The sequence below is a fragment of the Cuculus canorus genome, chromosome 4 (genome assembly GCF_017976375.1).
Source record: "Cuculus canorus isolate bCucCan1 chromosome 4, bCucCan1.pri, whole genome shotgun sequence".
NCBI lineage: Eukaryota > Metazoa > Chordata > Aves > Cuculiformes > Cuculidae > Cuculus > Cuculus canorus.
The window spans coordinates 29,547,137-29,566,296 of NC_071404.1; the positions used below are offsets into that span (position 1 = coordinate 29,547,137).

At 41.0% G+C, this 19,160-nt stretch overlaps 1 protein-coding gene across 2 annotated transcripts in view; it reads right to left on the reverse strand.

Moving 5' to 3' along the window:
• LNX1 (ligand of numb-protein X 1) overlaps nucleotides 1-5,076 on the reverse strand; it is a 157,330-nt gene extending 152,254 nt beyond the window's left edge. Inside the window, exon 1 of one of the 2 annotated variants that reach the window (XM_054065987.1) lies at nucleotides 4,991-5,076. The gene's annotated coding sequence lies outside the window, so the exon portion shown is untranslated. The remainder of the gene's footprint in view (nucleotides 1-4,990) is intronic. The other variant, XM_054065990.1, reaches the window with a different exon arrangement.
• Nucleotides 5,077-19,160: the final 14,084 nt, after the last annotated feature.

Consider the following 19,160-nt stretch of genomic DNA (forward strand, 5'->3'; position numbering starts at 1 on the left):
GGAGCAGAGAGCTGTTGTGATTTTTCGTTGACAACCTGAACTGCTGGAGACCAAATGGGACAGTCTGGACCAGTCACAGCCTAATTTAGATCTGGAAGAAAAATTCCTTATTGCACTGAATGCCTATCTTTCAGCCCAGAAACTGCAGATGTGGATCTCCATGTCCTACCCAACAGTGCAGAATGCAACCTTCAGGCTCACTGCAGATGAAAAGTGAGGCTTTTTTTTGGGCTGCAAAAGTCTTTAAAATATCTGTATTAGACTAATAGGCCACTCACTCTCAGACTCAGTGGGCTGTTGGTCATGGTATAGAAAGAGGCAAGCAAAATGCTTTATTTTAATCATACGCATTATAAACATCAGTCCTTCCATGGCACTAAGAAGAGTTGTCTCAGTGTTGTTCCTTCAATTGCTAGTTATCCACTCACAAAGCAGCAATGACCTGCCATGACCTGCCATCCTAAGCAAGAATAAACCTCACATGCAAAATCACAAGCAGTTCAAGTCTTGGACATAGATAGTGAAAGAAACAATCTATATAAATCAGCAAATACCACTAACAGCTTACCAGTCACCTTTCTCCCAAAAAAATCCATTTCTGAACAGTTTCTCAACTGAATAGCTTAGAATAGCTGCTGATCTGCTGCACTTTTCAGCAGCAGAGACTTCCACAGCATTGGTTATTTTCTAATTGATTCCATGATACCGTGGCAGTGCTTTGGATGGAGAATGTCCTTGGCAGGGACAAGGGCTGAATTTGAATTTCAAATGTTGCAGTCCACACTGCTGAGGCTTCCCTTTCAGGAACTGCTTGAGTCTTCTAAACTTCAAATTCCCCACTTCAGAAGGCTTGGCAAAATGCAAGGAACCTTAATCATGCGTGCAAAATATGGAAAGCATGAGTGGACACCAACAGTTATGTCCCACACAGGCAGGACAGCTGCATTTGCACAAAATCCTTCCCTGATTAGGGACCTGATCCATAAAGGTATCACAAGGGTTATAGGTGGTGTTTCTATTGTACAGCCAGTGGAATTAAGACCAAAAAACCCACTGACTTCCAACCTGGTACAGCACAATAGCAGTAGAGAAGAGAGCATAAAATCTATGTAATTTTTCTGGTTTCCATTGCCTGGGCATTCAAATATGGGCAGTAGCCAGTGTGAAAGCAGCAGGAGGGTGACTAGACTCTGGCTTGCCTGAAGACCTCCTCGCTGCAGAGGGCACTGGCTGCTTGCCAACCCACTGACAGCCTCTGAGCACCCAGTTCTCCCAGTGCAACCAATCTGGGCCAAAAGCCTGTTCCTTTCTGTGCAAGACAGTTGCCTCTTACAAATGAGGTAATCTCTTGAACTCAGAGCAGCTCATAGTGATAACGGAGTTACCTCATATTTTGAAGCCTTGGATGTACAGCTCAATGTGAAATACCTCAAGAAGCTTTCGATTTCAGGAAAACAAGTTTTGCTTGCTATTTTCCCTTGTGTACTGTATGCTTACCTTGATGTGCTTCTACAGTTCACTCAGCATACAATGAATCGGGAAGAATAAACATAAAGGGACCTGAGGCAGTGGCCTGCTAGTAAGTCTGCTCTGCTGCTTAGTGGCACAATATAACACTCTGTGTGACAAAATCAAAACCATTTTCCACCACACCCAATCTGCTGTGACTGTGTTTATATTTTCTACAGTGACAGAATAATAAGTTTGTCAGAAAATGTGTGCACATCTGTGTGCATCATATATAAACATATACATACATAAATTTCCAGTTTTGTACTCAATCATAAATGGAAACAAATCAACTTGACAATCAGCCAATACAAAGAGAGTTAAAGAATTTTTAGCTTGCGCACCTATCCCTACTTTCCCTGCCAACACGTGGTTTAGCAATCACTTTTTCCTATTAAAAAAAGATGTAAATGTTTCCTCTGTTCCTGTGTTAAGACATGCAGAAACAGGAAAAGTTACTAACACAATGACTGTCTGGACAAAACTATATAACATCTATACCCAAAGGGCAATATTTTGGTATTATTGCAGTTGACTGTACTCAGAAATATGCAGAGCCAGGATTTCCAACCCCAGCAATTCAAGTGCACAAGTTAAATAGCATATAGAAAAAGTTCTAATGCGTTTTATCTCTTGCAGTCATTAACTTCCAAGTACTGGCTGCTGTTACCACTGTACATCTGAAGAGTTGTAGTGTTCCTCATTTTGAGGAGTTTCAGTCTTAGAAGAGGAGGCTCTGATCCTGAAAAAAGTTTTAAGCCATGCTGCTATAAAGCTGCACAGGTTTTTAAGTGACTTAGTGAAACATGGGAGCAAAGAAAAAGTCAGCACTGAAACTTGAGAGCAGCACAGCCCTACCCTATTGCAATCCCTCCTTGGTCTCACTGCAGCCTTGATCCTTTAAAAATTCAAACTGCTGTGCAGGTTAAGAGTATCTTTCATGGGAACCTACTGTCTGCAGCATGAAATCCTTGAAAAAAATAGGTGAAATAAAAATTAAAAAAAAAAAAACAACAAAAAAGGAACACATTCCCCAGAGCAGGGACGTACCTGCAAGTGCTTTGACAGCTCTAAGTGTTTTCTTCCTGCTCAGGAGTCTCTTTGGCAGCCATACCCGACCTGCAGCCTTCTATGTCTTTAATGATGGCCTTCTGTGCATGGCTTATTCAAGAGCCGCTTGTACATTTCTAGTCAATCTTAGCCTTCTCCATCAGCATTAGGGGACATGCGCAGTCTGGCATGCAGGTGGAAGTGCCCCAGCCCATGGGACTGGCCTTTGGGCTTGGGGATGGGGGAGAAGATGTTACTGTAATTATGACAGGCTTCAGCTCACACAAAACAATGTGCATCAGTTCACAGGATCCAGGTGCCACAAGGCCAAGGACCAGCCCTGTGTGCCCCAAGGGGACAATGAGGGCCATCTCCCTGCTGACTCCCCCCTCCTTGGTACTCTTTATGGACGACAGCAAAGGGAAGAGCTTTGCTGCATTTTTTCAGGCTGCTGTTTTCCTGTGGCCCCCCAGGAGAGAAGTGTGTACCGGCATATGATCCTTGCAAACATCCCCGAGCAGGTCATGCTGCCTGCATAGCTGCCAGCCACTCTCTTCATGCCCTAGCAAGAAAATTGGATAGGCCCTGGCCATAAATCACAGGCAGCAAAGTCAGAAAGATTTAAACATTTGAAATCTTGCATAAAAGACAAAAGCAAAGTACACACCCCAAAAAAAGGTTCAGCATGTCTCTGTGGTTACTTTAAAAGGACGTTGATGTCTTCAGAGGTTGTTTTTCCTGTGGACAGGAGATGCAGCCTACATTACGGGCAACAAATGAATGAACTAGTTCCCAGGAAGATCCCAGTAGCAGCAAGCTCTTTCTAGTGCGTTAATTACAGGGAATGGTGAGGATGAACAAAACGCACTCCAAAACTCCTTGTAGATGTATTAAAGATGACGTCTGTGCTTGAAGGCTCTCCCAGAGCATCCCGTCGGACTCTACTAGTCATGTCGCTTCATATTATATGATGTGATTCCATACACAGCTGATAAAATCAGACAGACGTACACAACAATAATGTAACCATGCCTCCAGAAAATGGCAAAATTAGTCCCCTGTGACATTGTGACCAAGTAAATTAAAGCCAGAGGGGAAAAAATATGTTTTGCACGTATTTTTTTTTTTTGCTGTCTAGTATGAAATTATTCTGTTATTTACTATCTGAATCTTTTTGCAAACAGATGGCTCTATAAAATAAGGACAGTCCTACACAAGGAATATAAACTGTCCTTTTCCATATTTAAATGAATGGCAGCCACAAAATACATCCTGTTGACAGATAAAAATGACTGTAGAGGAGTAGATTAAGTATGCTACACTGCAGCATTCTTTACTTTGTCATATCTTTCTGGAGAAATTATGATGCTTGCCACCACTTCAAATTAGAAGGCATCTTCCTTTCAGTATAATGTGGTGCTCCCAGTACAAGCCTCTGGCTTTTAGGATTTTAGGTCCTGAGTTGTGAGTCAGCAGAGCTACTACATTGCTTGATTGATTGAAGTCTTTCTTGCTGAGCCTTTGTCAGAGGGAGTGCAGTGCCATCACCTCAGCTATTGCTGTGCCCTCAAGGAGCTGCAGTTTTCCACCTCTCCTGCTTTGCTTCTTCAAAATCTCTCTTTTGTACAAACTACTGTACTGGACTAGATGAAAGGTCCATCTTTCCCCACAATCTGAGGTCTAAATGCAGCCCACAGACCCGGCTATGCTTGCAGGAGCAACACCAACCTGCCTTTTCCTGCCTGCCATACTTTCTCAGCTATCCTTTATTAATACATAACTTGTTACAATCACAACGTATGAATATTTTTGGCACAAAATGGAACTGTTATTGATGTTAAGTCATCCTATAAAGCACTTATGGTAGATTTCACAGATACTGGATTTCATGAGAATGCTTTATGCTGTCAAGCACTGTTTTGGGAAATATAAACGTCTTAAGTTCTTTGTGTATATAGAGGACAAACTGCACGATTAGCCTGACCTGTCCTTAACATTTACCAGTCCTTTCCCAATCCTATTGAAATTGCCTGTTTTCACCTTTAAGGCAGTAACAACAAACACCAGGACTAAGGGAAACAGAGCCTCAGGTCTGCTTTAAACAGGTTTTAAAAGTTTGGGCTCAAATATTTCTGTCACTTCTGAGAATTAAGCCTGAGGGAAAACCATTTTTGAGCCCACATTAAAAAACCCACTGTGCACTAGAAAGATTTGCTTGAGAAGACTCTCAGGCCCTCTTGCTCTGAGGGAGACTCTGGAATTTGGGTGCAGGAGCACAGGAGTGTGCGACCTGCAACATCCAAACTACGACTGCAAAGGTTGGAAGCCTGGAAGGGGAGATAGCAATGGTGAAGAACACTGCAAGTGAACAGAAGCAGCAGGAATCAGCAGGCAGAAAGGAGAAATACCCATGTACAAAGGTGCTGCTTACCAGAGCATCTCCCCATCCCGAGGTAAGGACAGAGCCCGGTTCACCTGAGGTTTGCCATCCTTCCACTGCAAGGAGCCAGTGACGGATGGCTTCTCCCAGTGCTCTCAGCCAGGTCCTTAGAGACAGCTGCAATTAGTGATAGTCAGTAACTAAGTTATTTAAAGTGCCAAAGTTCTGTGTAATAGCTTCTAAGGCCTTAGGTGCAGAAAGGGTGCCAAATAAATGCCAATACGATGTTGAGTTCCAAAAAAATTGGGGGCAGAACTATTCTTTTAAAAGCAAACTGGGAAGCCATATATGGGAGCAAATAAAGAATTGAACTTAAAGACCAGTACATACAAGACTAGGCTTGGCAATGCCAGGTGACTTAAAGTAAGGCTGTATCTAAAAGGAGTTCCTTTTACGCTTGTTTGTTGAGGTACTGTCTTGCAGTAATAAGAATACATAGAATTTATTCCATAAAATCCCTTACCACAGTCAGTGCAAAGGAAGAAGTTTTAGAAACACAGTAGACTTAGAGACAGACAAAAACTCTTTGTATAATCCAGATCCTGCTGAAAATATTTAACTTTGGAAGATGAGGCTGGGGACTGAGGGTGAAAAACGTGTTTTACATGTAATGCAGCAGAATAACAGCCAGAAAATTGGCTTTTACTATCCATTGCTTCCTAGATAATGCTAGACTAGCTGAACCAAACTCTTCACTGATAGGCTACTGCATATTCCCTTTTTTTCAGGTACCTGATCTAAGTTGCTTTGAGCTGCTTGTTTGCTGACTTTCATGAGCTTGCATAGAGAAGACCCTTATGCCAGAAGACCTTGACCCCATAAATTTTTTTACTTTTGCCTTCCTTTGGCTAACATCCCCTGTACAAAGTCATCATAATGCTCATTTATTTCAGTGGGGGATCACATAAATAACTTTTGTTATGTCTGTGAAATACCAATTTACCCTAATGACAAGCACCAGAATAAGCCAGGAAAAACTAGCAGATTTTTCTTAAAGCAGATCTGAAATATCACAGAGTAAATAAACAAAAGGCCAAGTACTGAATGAGAAGCTGTAATATTAATTGAGAAAGAATCATCCACTCTGAACAAGGAGTACGAGACACTTTTGCATTCATGTGGTTAAACACTACCATTTAAGCACACTCACAATGGAGATGAATTAAAAGTGCACCGCAGATTGACTTCTGGTATTTCTTGAGTGTTTGGTTTTATAAGCTTCATGACATTCTTGTAATATTTTTCCTGAGTAAGCATTCAATATAAACATCAAACCTTTTAAAACAAAAACAAAAAAAAAAAAAAACCCAAATAAGTGAATTCTTTGCTGTTCGAGGAGAATATTCCGTTGATTGCTGAACATCTGGTTTTGAAAAATCACCTAGTAGAAGTCATTCTCTGAACCAGTTCAATGACTTTCCTATTTTAACACGAAAGTAACACATTGCACTTGCGCTCCCAAGATAGCTTCCCAAACTGCCAGGCTACCTTACCTCATTGGACCTGAGCAGACAGACACTTACTCCCTGCAGCCAGTCTGGGGAAACGCACCCACTTAATCAGGAAGAGCAAGTGACTGCTTCTTTGTGCTCCTAAAGCATCTAATACAACCCCAAGATACACACTGATACTAAAGTGACCGGCTGAGAGCACAGCTGTGTAATATATGCATTTTACTATGGTTTGATGACTTGCAATTTCTACCAGTTTTCTCTGGTTACTGTGTTGGGACAGGGTTAGGTGACTCCATAATGGGTGCTCTGGAGGCAAGGCGATGGCCACTTGTTTCTCCCCAGCACCCTAGTTGGGGATTCAACCCTCTCCAACACCTGAGCTCACTCACCATCCCAACTTGCTGCAGAGCTGGTATTATCTCTACTCTTTTACAGAAGCAGCCTATGTAACGATGTATACATGTACGTTTACTTTGAGAAGGTGGCAGCAATGACAAGTGACTCCCACAGATACCATGGACTTATAGCCACATGTGATCCCCTGCTAGATGAGCCAGGCTACGTTCACTCTTAATTTTCTTGCATGTTACTTTGCTGAGAATAAACTGACTCTCAGTTGCTCCTCTTGTATCAAGCCGCACTGGCCCCAAAGTGGGAGAACACCTTTCCCACACACACATCCTGCCTTGAGACAGGAGCTCAGGCGGAGAGCTAGATCTACCTCCTTCCTCCTTCCTTCCATGGGACAGGCAGGGTGAGAGGCAGTGGTGACTCCCCACGGAGCCAACTGAAGCTCTTTTACTTTGAAGGCTTATTCTCCTCTAGTGCTTGGCTGAGAGTAAAGAGCAGCTTCTGGACTCTATGCAAAAAACATCTGCAGCCCCAGTGTATCAGTGCAAAAAAAAAGCCTTGTCTGGCAGTTAGTTACTCTCTTGTCTTCTGAAAACCTAGCAGAAAAAGTGGAAATAGAAAGATTTTGCATAAAAAGCTGCACAGATCTCTACCACCTGCTGAGAGGGTCCCTATTTGGACTAAGCAGTTCACAGTCTTTCTAACTCGTTAGTGGGGTTGGATGGGCAAATATCCAAACCAGCCAAAACTCCCCTTTTCATTTATGGGTGCCCAGAAAAGTAGTCCCTCGTGATAGGGGCCAGGATCTCATCAGATAAGAGTCTGTTAATGGTCATCCAAATAATGGAAGTGCCTAGCCCTCATCTTTCTGAATGAATGCTGCAACACCACCAGCATGTAACAGTTTACAAAATGCTGTTCAGCAACACTGCCCTACTACAAAACAATGGCAGGGTAAACACAGCGCTTTGGAGTAAGGCAAGAAGTACAAAGGTCCTTTCTTGTCTTACTGAAAACCACCAGAATTTCCAAATACTGATCATTGATTGTTCACACATTAAGGAACTGTCAGGTTTGAAAAAATTGCTTACAGTAGGTTGCATACATTTTGTCTGTGTAAAAAAGGCAATCTAATACAGCAATAATTTACTAAAAAGAGTTTCTTAAAAATACAAGAGGAAAGGATACTTCATGGCTCTTTGGATAATTTCCCATTTAATGGCTTACGGGAAAACATTTAGAAGAAATACCTGTTGATTGTGAAGAGTTCACAACCTCCTTTTATGGTAACAAAGACTAAGCGTGTAACTATGACCTCTACATGTATCAGACTTCTGTGTGACTCTTTACTTTTGGATGTTAGTACTCTTTAACTATCAAGTCAATTAAAAATTTTGAGAAAATCTGTCGTAGATGATAAGCCATAGGCATTTTATGGTCCAGGCCTGCAAGCCAGCAGACACGTAATCCTGGAACGGACCTCAAAAGATCATCTAGTCTATCACCCCACACCAAACACAGGGAAAGGTCTATCCTGCCATCCACAAGACCTAGCCTAACCCGTTCTTAAAAAACCTCCATTGGAGGCCATCCTTCTCCACTTAGAGTTATGCTATGAGACTAAGTATGCTAATCTTTGAAAAACTTTTGCCAGCAGAAATTTAATATCTTCTTGGAGGTCATTAATGACCTCATTAGATAGCAGTGTGTTTAACACTGGTCCCCGTGGCACCACACAACAATCTTCAGTCTATTTAGTTACAATTCTCTTTTGATGACTAGATTTTGAGATTTGTCAGTTAGCCATGTCTTAAGTCATAAGTTAAGCGTCTTGCTAGATACGCTATAGCACTGCTTTGTAACTAGAACACTACGCGGTGTTAATGCACTGCAGAAGTCCGCTGTGTCAGCTGTCCGTCTCAATCAAGCCTTGGCTTTTGAGCTCTGATATCAGGAGCATTTAATAAGTCCTATTTTTTTCTGAAACGTTGTTGACTCGTCATAAATACAGTCCTTTTGTTGTCTCTTACTTAAGTTCCCAAATAGGCATCTGACACTTCTGATATAAAATGAACCAGTTTAAAATTAGTTACCATGCATGGAACAACACTACTCCTGTGATGGGATTTCTGAACATGGCAGAAATTACAGACAGTGGGATTCAGATCCCTGCAGATAGCTATTTAAGGAGCCTCTGCTGCAAGTACAAGACCTTAGGAGTGGAACAGGTGAAACCAGATTTGTGTTCTACCTCAACTTTCCACCCCAGGTTCCCTTGTCTAGAGTACGAGTGTCTGAATCTGAGTGGCTGTGTGGAAACCTGGAGTCACACACTGCTGCCTGGCTGGCTGAGATGTACCTGCAGGCTTGGCAACAGCTGCCTGCTACCAAACAGAATGGAGAGCAGCTGAGTTTTCCTTAATGAAACGAAGCATCAATGGGGTTTTTCTCCTCTGCCCAGCTGCTGATTTTCACAAAACTTGTGGGAGCCGATATCTATGAAACATCTCCTCTACTAAATTGGTAAGAATTAGCCTGTTGGGTCAGAATTACTGTGAAAGGATCTGGCAGACTGAGATCCCTTCTGCCTTATTTCTGTAGGAAATCAAACTGAAAACTCACCTTCTGCTTAAATGTATTTTTTATATCCCCTTAGTTACTGATAAACTGAAAAGTACTTCATTGTTCTCATGAGATCCAGAGACAGCCTGCCTCTGCTTTTAAAATGACAAATTCTTACTGAGTCCTTTTCTGTATAATTAGTAATTTGATCATTATGACCAGTTCTGGAAAAAGATAATTTCTTGGTACTTCTACTTCAAACTCACTTTGTAACCAGGCTGTTATCAAGTACCTTCTGTCACTAAAATCCTGAGGAGGTCTTGGACTAGTTGATTTGAAGAGGAGGGAATTACCCTGATCATTCAGAGGTAGAAGTTTAAGCCCTACTCCTCTCCTCAGCATCACTTGGTTCTTGGTTCCCAGTTCCATGTTTTTATCTCTTTCTATCCCTCCACATAAACACCAACTTTCATATTTACTGCACCGAGAGCCCAGCATCCAGCCAGTGCCCATGGAAGATGCTTTAATTAGGGGCACAGCAGAGCCACTGTCCTTTGTGGATTTACTCTGAGGTGCCTCAGAAAACTTGACCCCAAATATGAACAATGGCAACCAGTTTGTTGCAACAAAATTCTTTAATGAGTCGTGATGGGGCTTCGGGGGAGTGAGAAATACAAAAGGCACTTGCTGACGGCAAAAAAATGTGAAATCCTTGAGATAAATGAAGATTTCCTTTATTGTGCAATAAAACTGGTCTTTTAAAATTTAACCAGTCCTTTCAAAATATTTCAAACTCCCCTCCCACCCTGCTGTGCTGTCACAATTACAGCAGAAAGCAGCTGGGGAGAAAATTAACAGGACATTGCCGATACTGCTGCTTTTTTAGCATACTTTTTGGCCTTTGTTTCCTAACTGAGGCTAGGTACTATAATATTTTCGGATGCTTCTATGACATTTTTTCTATAGTAAGTTAAAGAGTTACATGCCACTCTCCTCATGTGAACCATGTGCTGACCTTGAACTCTCAGATCCCAGTGTGGCAGCACCAAAAGACTTTTTCTGAAACACTTCAAGCTTCCACAAAGAATCCCCTTAAGAAACACAAATGATTTAATGTATTTTTGGGAAGCGAAAAGCCATGATATACTTCACTTCAGGGAAAGGCAAACCTGTAGAGATCTGCATTGCTTCTATGTGACGGACTGTCATTCCTGAGAGAACTCTGAATTAAAGCATGCTCGAGAACAGTCTTTTTGATCCTTTTATTTAGAAAGCTCCTGTTATAGTCTGAAAACCTAGAATTCAGGGGGTAATGTACATGCTATATGAAAGTTTAGAAAGGTGGCAGAAACTTGCACTTTAACAAGTATGTGTGGTATGCTACCTGTTAATTTCTTGCCCATTTAAATAGTAAATTGGAGGCAGTACTTGTCCCGTGTTTAGAACATATTGCATTAAAACCTCTATAGAAGTCACATGCTGCAGAGACATAATGGCCTTTTTTTCCAAGCAGCTCTGCTAAACCCTGTTTTCATGACAGATGACGTAGCTTCTGATTGCACAGAAGGTGCTCATTGACGATTTTGGGATGTAAAGCATGTGTTTATGAAATGTTCCAGAGTTCAGTGTACATGAAAATATAGGAGCATTGTTTTCAAACACTGATCACAAAAGTTAAGCCTCTAAGTTAGTATTTAGGTTCCTAGATATGAATACAGAAAGATCAATTTATAATCCTAACATTAAGCATCTAGTCTATGTTCTATGAGGTTATTTGTAACTATTCTTAAACCATAAAACCAGCTTTTTTAACAAACAGAGCAGAAAGGTCTTTACTAGTACTAGCTACCACAGTACCCTTCACAGTGAGGTCCAGCAAATACTGAGGGAATTCTTTGTGCCTTTGTAAGGGAACAAATTCATGCATAACCTAACTCTGCTGTTAGAATTACTTATACTCATTGCGTCTCCCTAGGAGTTCTATAAGGTGGAGATTGGAGCTGTGCTGGAACGGGTATGGTGTAACTGGCCATTAAAACATGTGTCCTGAGTCCATTCATAAAGCCCACTTCAACAGGCACTGCTGCTGTTTCCCACAGGAACCAATCAGTTTTTACTTAGGGCAACAGGCAGTCCTCCTTTCTCCTTGCTTGCTTAGGCTTTGACCCAGAGATGCACAGTCTCTAATCCCTTTTTCAGGCAGACATTTGTTCACTTTGTCTCATGTTCTCAAAAAATAAAAACTAAAAATTCAGGGATTGCAAAGCAAAAAGAGTAATCAGAAGGAATGCACAGTCTTTTTGCTGGTCTCAGCACTGAATTAAGGGCAGAGAATCTCCTGTGGCAACATCCTAGCAAGCACATTCAAATAAATGTTGCTGTTTGCTGTAAAAATGGGAAGACTTTTGCAAATATTAGGTTTAGTAGCCATATGCTTTTAGGATGTGGAAACTGGACCTTGGAGGCCATTCTTTTGCAGAAAGACATCAGAGAACTCAAAATGCTTTACAAGAGGAGGAAACTTCCATTATTTTAATCTCTAGTTGTGGATACCATGGCAGAGGTGTAGGTTATCTAGCATCCCAGAGGCATAGTAGAAGGTAGAGCTCGGAGTAGGAGCCCACATTAGCTGTCCTACCAAGCCATATAAATGCAGGTCAAAGGAGGAAAAGGCTGTCGGAGATTTGGTGTAGGACTGGAGGAAACAGCTTAAGACCTCCAGAAAAACCAAGAATAGAGTCTTAATTAAAATAAATAGCATTTTGAAGCCTTTAAGTCAAAACAGAAATTAAACCAGTTAATGATTACTGTTGGAGCTAGTAAGGATTTCTTTTTCCAAAAACAACCATTATAACATCTGATCAAAGCTGAGTGTGGTGAATCTCAGTTACTGACTGATTTCTCATCCCTGCACTGGCCTGAACCACAGCACCTTCTCATTCAACCCAGATTCACAAGAGAAGAAAAATGGAAAGACCCCTGACTTTATGTGCCAAATTCCAATTCTGTTTAGGTGAGACACCCCCCCCCATCCTTGCTTCTCTCCCATCCCTGCAAGTCTGAGAGCATAAACTGGATGCCGGTATGAATCAAGGCAAAACACTGCTAGAGTGTTTTGCGCTGTGGTACAATCACAGACATTGCCTGTTTCCCTGGAGAGTTTTCTGCATGCACATAATGGTAGTAATAACAGTAAAAAATTCCATGGAATGTTGGGTCCAAATCAAATGTCTTCCAGTCTTCAGTTAGACAGGAGATTTCGATAATAATGTGCCCCTGCCAAGGCTGATACATACTCTCATACATCAGCTTGTTTCTGTGTAAACCCACAGGCTTTTTTCCATGTTTGGCTTCCTTCCAACATCACACTGTTACACTAGTTAGTAAATAGCTGAATTCCTAAAAATATTGACAAGGAACATGTCAATACCCACATGCAGTGATAACAAACAGACGTCAGACCAGAACCATAACCTTTTTAAACAGAAAGGACTAGCTGGAAAGCCCTTCAGAGTTGGTTGGGGCTGCTTGCTGTCCAACACTGGGCTTTGTGGCCAAGAGCCTGAACCCCTTCATCCTCAAGCACTCTCCCTCTACCAACTTAATGATTTCAGCAGATACTAAATTGTTCCAGAGGCCATATATTTTCTCTTGGACATAAGCAGTCCGTAAAGATTTTCATGGCATATTGCTATTTTCACATCCTCTTCATTTTTCACGGGTAAAGAGAAGTTGTCTAAGTAGTCAACAAAGTGTGATGAAAAGATCAACTTCAGACAAATTTTTGCAGCATGAAGTGTCTCTCTATGAAGACTTGGCATTATATCCTGCTATCCACCCTACAGAATCATCTGCAAACACCCCTGTCCAACACCTATTCCTAAAAAATTTTGTAACTTTTTACCGTACAATTAAAGGCTGCCTGGAACAAAGCTTATTCAGTACTTTCCCTTTAGTTACAAATGGACTCAGCAGCCTATATAACCACACAGAATTTCTGCCTCTTGCTTCTGGCCTTTTTAAATCCATTCCAACCCATTCCTGTTTCGGTCCTGGTGGCTGAAGTCCCTGTGGATATTTCCTGGCTCCTTTCTCACTTTCTTGTCCACTCTTCGTGCATGAGTGATTCTCTCACATACCCTGTGGCTACAGTTGCATTCATCTGTGTCACTCCTCATCAAGTGCCCTCAGGATATGGTTATTATTAATTGTTTGCCATGCCTCAGACAAGGAACTCTTCTTTTAGGACAAACCTCATACTGAACCCGGACAAGACAAATGAGGACAACTCCTGCGTGAGCTAGCATCTTGAAGAGAAAGGCAGACCTTCTGCAAAGAGGTTACTGTGTAAATCTGTTGAAGACCAAAAATAACTGAAAGGGTTTTACAAGATGTGCAGGAATTTGTAATGGCTCAACCATTAAAATGGAAATGTATTTTGGATGAGCCATCTTTCAACCATTGTACCCGAACAGCTTCACGTTTTTATCCATCAGGTGATGAATCTGCCAAAAGGAGACAAAAACATAAGCCTAACATTCACGTTTCATTCAAAGACAGAATATATTTCAATGGAGTCTAATGCCAAGTGGAATATTTATCTAGCCAAATGGCCAGTCCTATAATCTGAGCCAGTTAAACTAAAATCAAAGGGTTTTACACCTTTTTTTCCAATGTAAAAATACTTTCTTATACTTTAATATACATTTGTTTAAAACATCTCTAAGAGGCTGAGCTTATGGTAGGATCCACAGTAGTTTACCAGCAGCAAGAGCGATAACTGTGAAGAGCTGTGTAACCACCTTGTACTTCCTGACCCCTGGAGCCAAATTATGCCACAAAATGAAGTGAAACAGCATGTCACTAGAGAACCAAACAATCCTTGGACTGATACAGGCATTATACTTGGCAGGAAAACCTTAAAGCAACTTCACTAGCTAAGCATTCAGTACTGTTCGTAAGTTGTAATTCACCCAAGTACCAGTTCTGCTATTGCTGCTTCAAAACAAAAATGGCTAAAATGCTCTTCAGAGAGGATACATTTATCATACCTTGGGTTTGGCAAAAGAAAGTACTATCCACTCTTAGATTTATAAATTCTCTGAGATAGTTTCAACGTGGAAAAGTAAAATCTCCTTCCAATATAGGCTTCTACTCTATTTACATTTGTCAGCCCTCGATTTCAGCAAAGCAGAACAGAGTTTCCCTGGAGTACAGCCCAGTGAAAAATTGGTGAATAGTTTATATTTTGTAACAATGCCTTAAGTCTCTGTTATTAGCGATACATTTGGAATGGGACATTTCCTGAGTCTTCATTTACTGCCATAGCATTAAAACACTAAATCAAGCTTTAGGGTTTTGTTTGTTTGCTACTTTGGGAATTTTCCTCATTTAAAGGTATATTGCTTTGTTATACAGACAAAAAAAAAAAGACAGAGAAAAGAAAAAAAGACAAAGGGGAAAAGACAGAGAACAAAAGAGTGTTGTTTTGAAGGAGGAAATCTGGTATTAGCAGTTACATTACATGTGTAATAGAATAAATACATATAATCCATACTACTTCATATGTATGATAGAATTTGCATGAGGGTTTCTATTCTGAAAAATAAATAATATTATTCCCTTTATTTTTTTTGTTTAAAAATCAACAATAATTAAAAAATATGAACTTCAACATTAACATAGAGATACGTGTAGAAAGATATTTGCACAGGACTTTTTGAACAGAAATACTGTGTCTATCAAAGGAAATGATTCCCTTGATATTTTAATTTAAATACAACATTTGGGATTTGGATTTAAGCATGTTGGATTTATTTTACTTTGGATGCATTAATATTTTTCTCTTCCTTTTTCTGTAGCCTGCATTCTTTTGGAGTGTCAGGGGCTACAATTTGTTTCACTAACGCCAAAAATGTGGTTTTGCTTTGTATACTTAGCACTAGTTTCTATGTTAGATACACACTGGACGAATCTCAAGCAAAGGTCTCTTCCAGCAGAAGGTCAGACGCTTGGTTCCTTTTCCATATGTTCTGAACTGCATTGCTGGCTGGCTGTGTGCTGAAAAGGAGCTTTGAGTAAGAAATCGTGTCCTCCTTGCACATCTGGAAATGTTGATGGTCAGTTAGATTTTAAAGCATTATGGTCATTCTCCACAGCAAAGATTCAACATACCTTCAAGGCAAAAGCAGTGATTTCCAAATGCTCATGACATTCCAGTGGTCATTTGAAATGAAGAGAAAATGGATTTAAAAAAACCTAACAAATGACCTTACACCCTTCAGAGTCCCTCTGTGCTCCTGCCAGTGTCTAAACTTTTACACTGCTTTTGCAGTAAGACGAAACACTTTTGTTGTTATTTTTTACAGTGACTTCAAATTGTCAATATGATTTACATCATTAAGTTCATAGTGAAAAAAATGAAGGAAAAAGGAAGACAGAAAAACATTCTCAGGCAAGAAGAAAGCACTGGTTTTCCTTAAGAACCTAAAAACAACTGTGGCTGAATTGGAACAAATAAATTGTCCTACATGTCCCTAACTAAATGAAAAGATGTCTTATTTCTAAAGACATGAACATCTATGGAGATAAAACCTGTTTTATTCACAAAACACTGTGTTCTGTGTGGATGGCTCTTACAAAATCTTCTTTCATTTCAAGAAAGCATTGTATGTTTATCTAGTCTCCTGGAAGACAGAGAAGGCACATATGGTGAGCATTTTTGGACCATCAATCAGATTCTAGTTCATCAGTCAAATCTGTGCAATGTAAACATTGTCCAAAAGAGCAAGGTTCTTTCATTTTTTAAATATAAATTTTAACATTATTTTTTCAAATAGTTGCAGATTCGACATTGGAAACATTTTCATTTTTTCAGTGTGAGGGTTTTACCACCTGACATACCTTCAAGAGACAGAATTTTTTTGAGAAGTATGTAAAAACACTGTTAAAAAATCAAGATCCCTACATAACATCAGAGACAGCCAAAATCATTTGTCTCTATAGTTAACTGTTGGTTTACTGAAAGCTGAAAGGCCCTCTGTGCTTTCCCAAAGGCTCTGTATTTTGTGCTAAGATCAGCAATTTTCACTTCATTTTGCTTGTCCTGCCTGTTGGGCTCTTTTCTTTTACCTTTGATACCGAAGTGATTTTCCTAAAAAGAGTTTATATTGTTTTATCTTCATTCTTACATGTGGGCAGGTCTTGCAGGCTTGAGGTCCAAATAAGTGTTTGATTTGTGAAAATCTTGATGTATTGCGCTAACTGCTGCTGGCTTGACAGACTGTGGAGAGGGTTATAAGGCTCTTTATAAGGCTTATCTGCCGCTGCAAGTTCAATAGGTAGTATGAAACTGGAGATACACATCCTCAGCTACCTGCCGTAGCCGCAAACAGCAGAGCAGTAGCCTACTGTGTAGGAAATCCCCTGTGCTTCAGCGTGAACACATGAAAAGCTGGCTTCAAAAGTGTCAGATCTTTATTGACGCCAATTTGTGCCACTTCCAGTGGATGCAAACTGCAGGTACAGGTCTTCTAAGGCACAGTTCATGCTTTGAAGCAGAAAGATAGCGACAGGTCTGGACTCAAGACAGTGGTTTCCTTCTCTTTACTAAAGGCCCTGCTTTGAGGGTCAAGATTTCTTGTCCCTCTCTCCGTTTAAATTTTTATACATGAATTAATTATCTGTTTAAAAAAAATAGAAAAGTTTCCAGAATGTTTAAAAATCTCTAAAGAAAACCCATAAATCATGGAATAAACTGCTCAAACACTATGTAAACTATATTTTATAATGACTGATTGTGGTAAATAATTTGGAGCATACATGAACAAGATGGGTACACTTTTCAGCATGCTAGGCCAATTGTTTATGAAACAAACATTCTTCAAATCCTCTTTAGAAGATGATGAAAGAGACATAGCAGAGCTGCAGGGAAGCGTCAGGCTCCACAAGGCAGGCAGAGGGGAAGATGACATCTGTGAGGTCCTCTGGGGCAGTAGTGTCAGGGTCCGAGCACACATTAAGAATTGGGGAGTCAAGGGAAACAGTCCTGTAAAGTCATCTGAGAGCAAACTCTTCCCAATGCTAAAACTAGCTGCCTAAGGTATAGCTTGGGTGATGGTGAGGTAGCAAGATGACCACCCTATGCCCCAGTGTTCAGCTTTGGTTGTGGCCTGTACAACGCTCAGAACTGGCATGTCCGATCTAGTTGTGCCTGCAACAGCAGCCATGGTGTAGGGATGGTCATGGCACCCTGTAGACATTCCCTGAGGCTTGTATTTTAGGTGATCTCTTCCTTTACAAGCTATGGATTGATTTTAAAGGGCTTTAGTGTAATAGGCTTATCCCTGGCTATGCTTAATCCACTAATCTTTTCGACATGTATTAGTGTGCAAAGAGGCAAGGCCAGTTCAGGATGACAATGAAAAAGAGACAACATTCAAGCAGTAATTGTTTCCATGTCAAAGACTGAGGCCTAATCTGCATAAGGCTAAGAGGTTCCTTTTAAAGTTTAGGTTAACTGGGAACATCGTTAATATCTCAGGCATTGTTTTATCTTACACATGGCCCGTAGATCTGAGGTAAATTAAAAAGCAATTAATTTTCAGCTCTGATTCACTTCTGGAATTTCCTGAGTGTCCAGCACCTCCAGATGGATCAAACTCATCACTGGCCACCCTGGTGCCAAAGCCACTGCCATTACTACACAAGGTGAAAAGCCAGCAGGTAAATTTGTAAGACATGTCTGGGATTTCCAAATATAACTTCAGGAAATTTCCTGTTATCAAGGATCTAACAATTTAACAAAGAACAGATGATTGATATTAATCACACTGAAATAAACAGGTGATGCTTTTGATTACAGCATTGCACCTGTGCTGACTCAGGGTTTGCTAACATGTTTTGCTGAGACGGTGTCCCTTCAGCTGTTATTTACACTTCACTCATTGCCAGTAAATTCCAGTTCTCTTGAGTGATATTGACATTTACACTAGTAAAACCAATTTTAAATTAAATCCTGTGACACAAATAGACAAGAGTGTATGCATGTAAAGACGGAGGGCAAGACTGAATTTGGTAGCCTGAAGGCAGCTGAAAGCAGCACTAGAAGTGCTTGTGACTTCAAGTCCTGTGCTGCCGGTGCAGAGATCACGTGTAGGACAGCGAAGATTCCTCATCAGACTGTGCCCCTGTGCTGCCAAGGATATGCCTGCTACACGACAGCAAACTCCCTGCTGCACACACGCTCTCGTCAAAGCCACGTTCACATTGGTTCTCACTTGTCGACATGACTAGGTGGACATGTGTTTCAAAGTGAGCCAGGAGCAGGGCAGTATTTCTTGGTACAGCAGTCTAGAGGCTGGGGGAAAAATTCTGCTGGGCTGACAAAACGAGTGGGCTTGAGTGCCTTCCAACTGAGGAGAGAGCCAGGTCCAGGCTCTCTAGTTCCTAGCTCAAGGGAGAGCAGGAACAGAAAGTGACAGATCACTTGTTTCTCTATCTCTCACCTTCCTTTAAAAAGAGAAGCGACTTCCACTGCTTTACGAGAGGCTGCCATGCCCATGACTGCTAGATGCACACTGTGAGCTTCAGCATCCTTGACACCCTAGGGAACTTCAGCAGAAGAGCATCTGGTTCTAGATCCAAGTCCAACCAAAGCCATGAAGCAGAGCACAGGAGCCCGTCATGCCTGGAGACCCCAAAGAAGCAAGGAAGTTTATGGCATTTGGGTTCTTCCAAGTAGGGAGATTAGCTAAGCAGGGTCTTTAGGAACTGTCTTCATAGCCTTCGGTTTC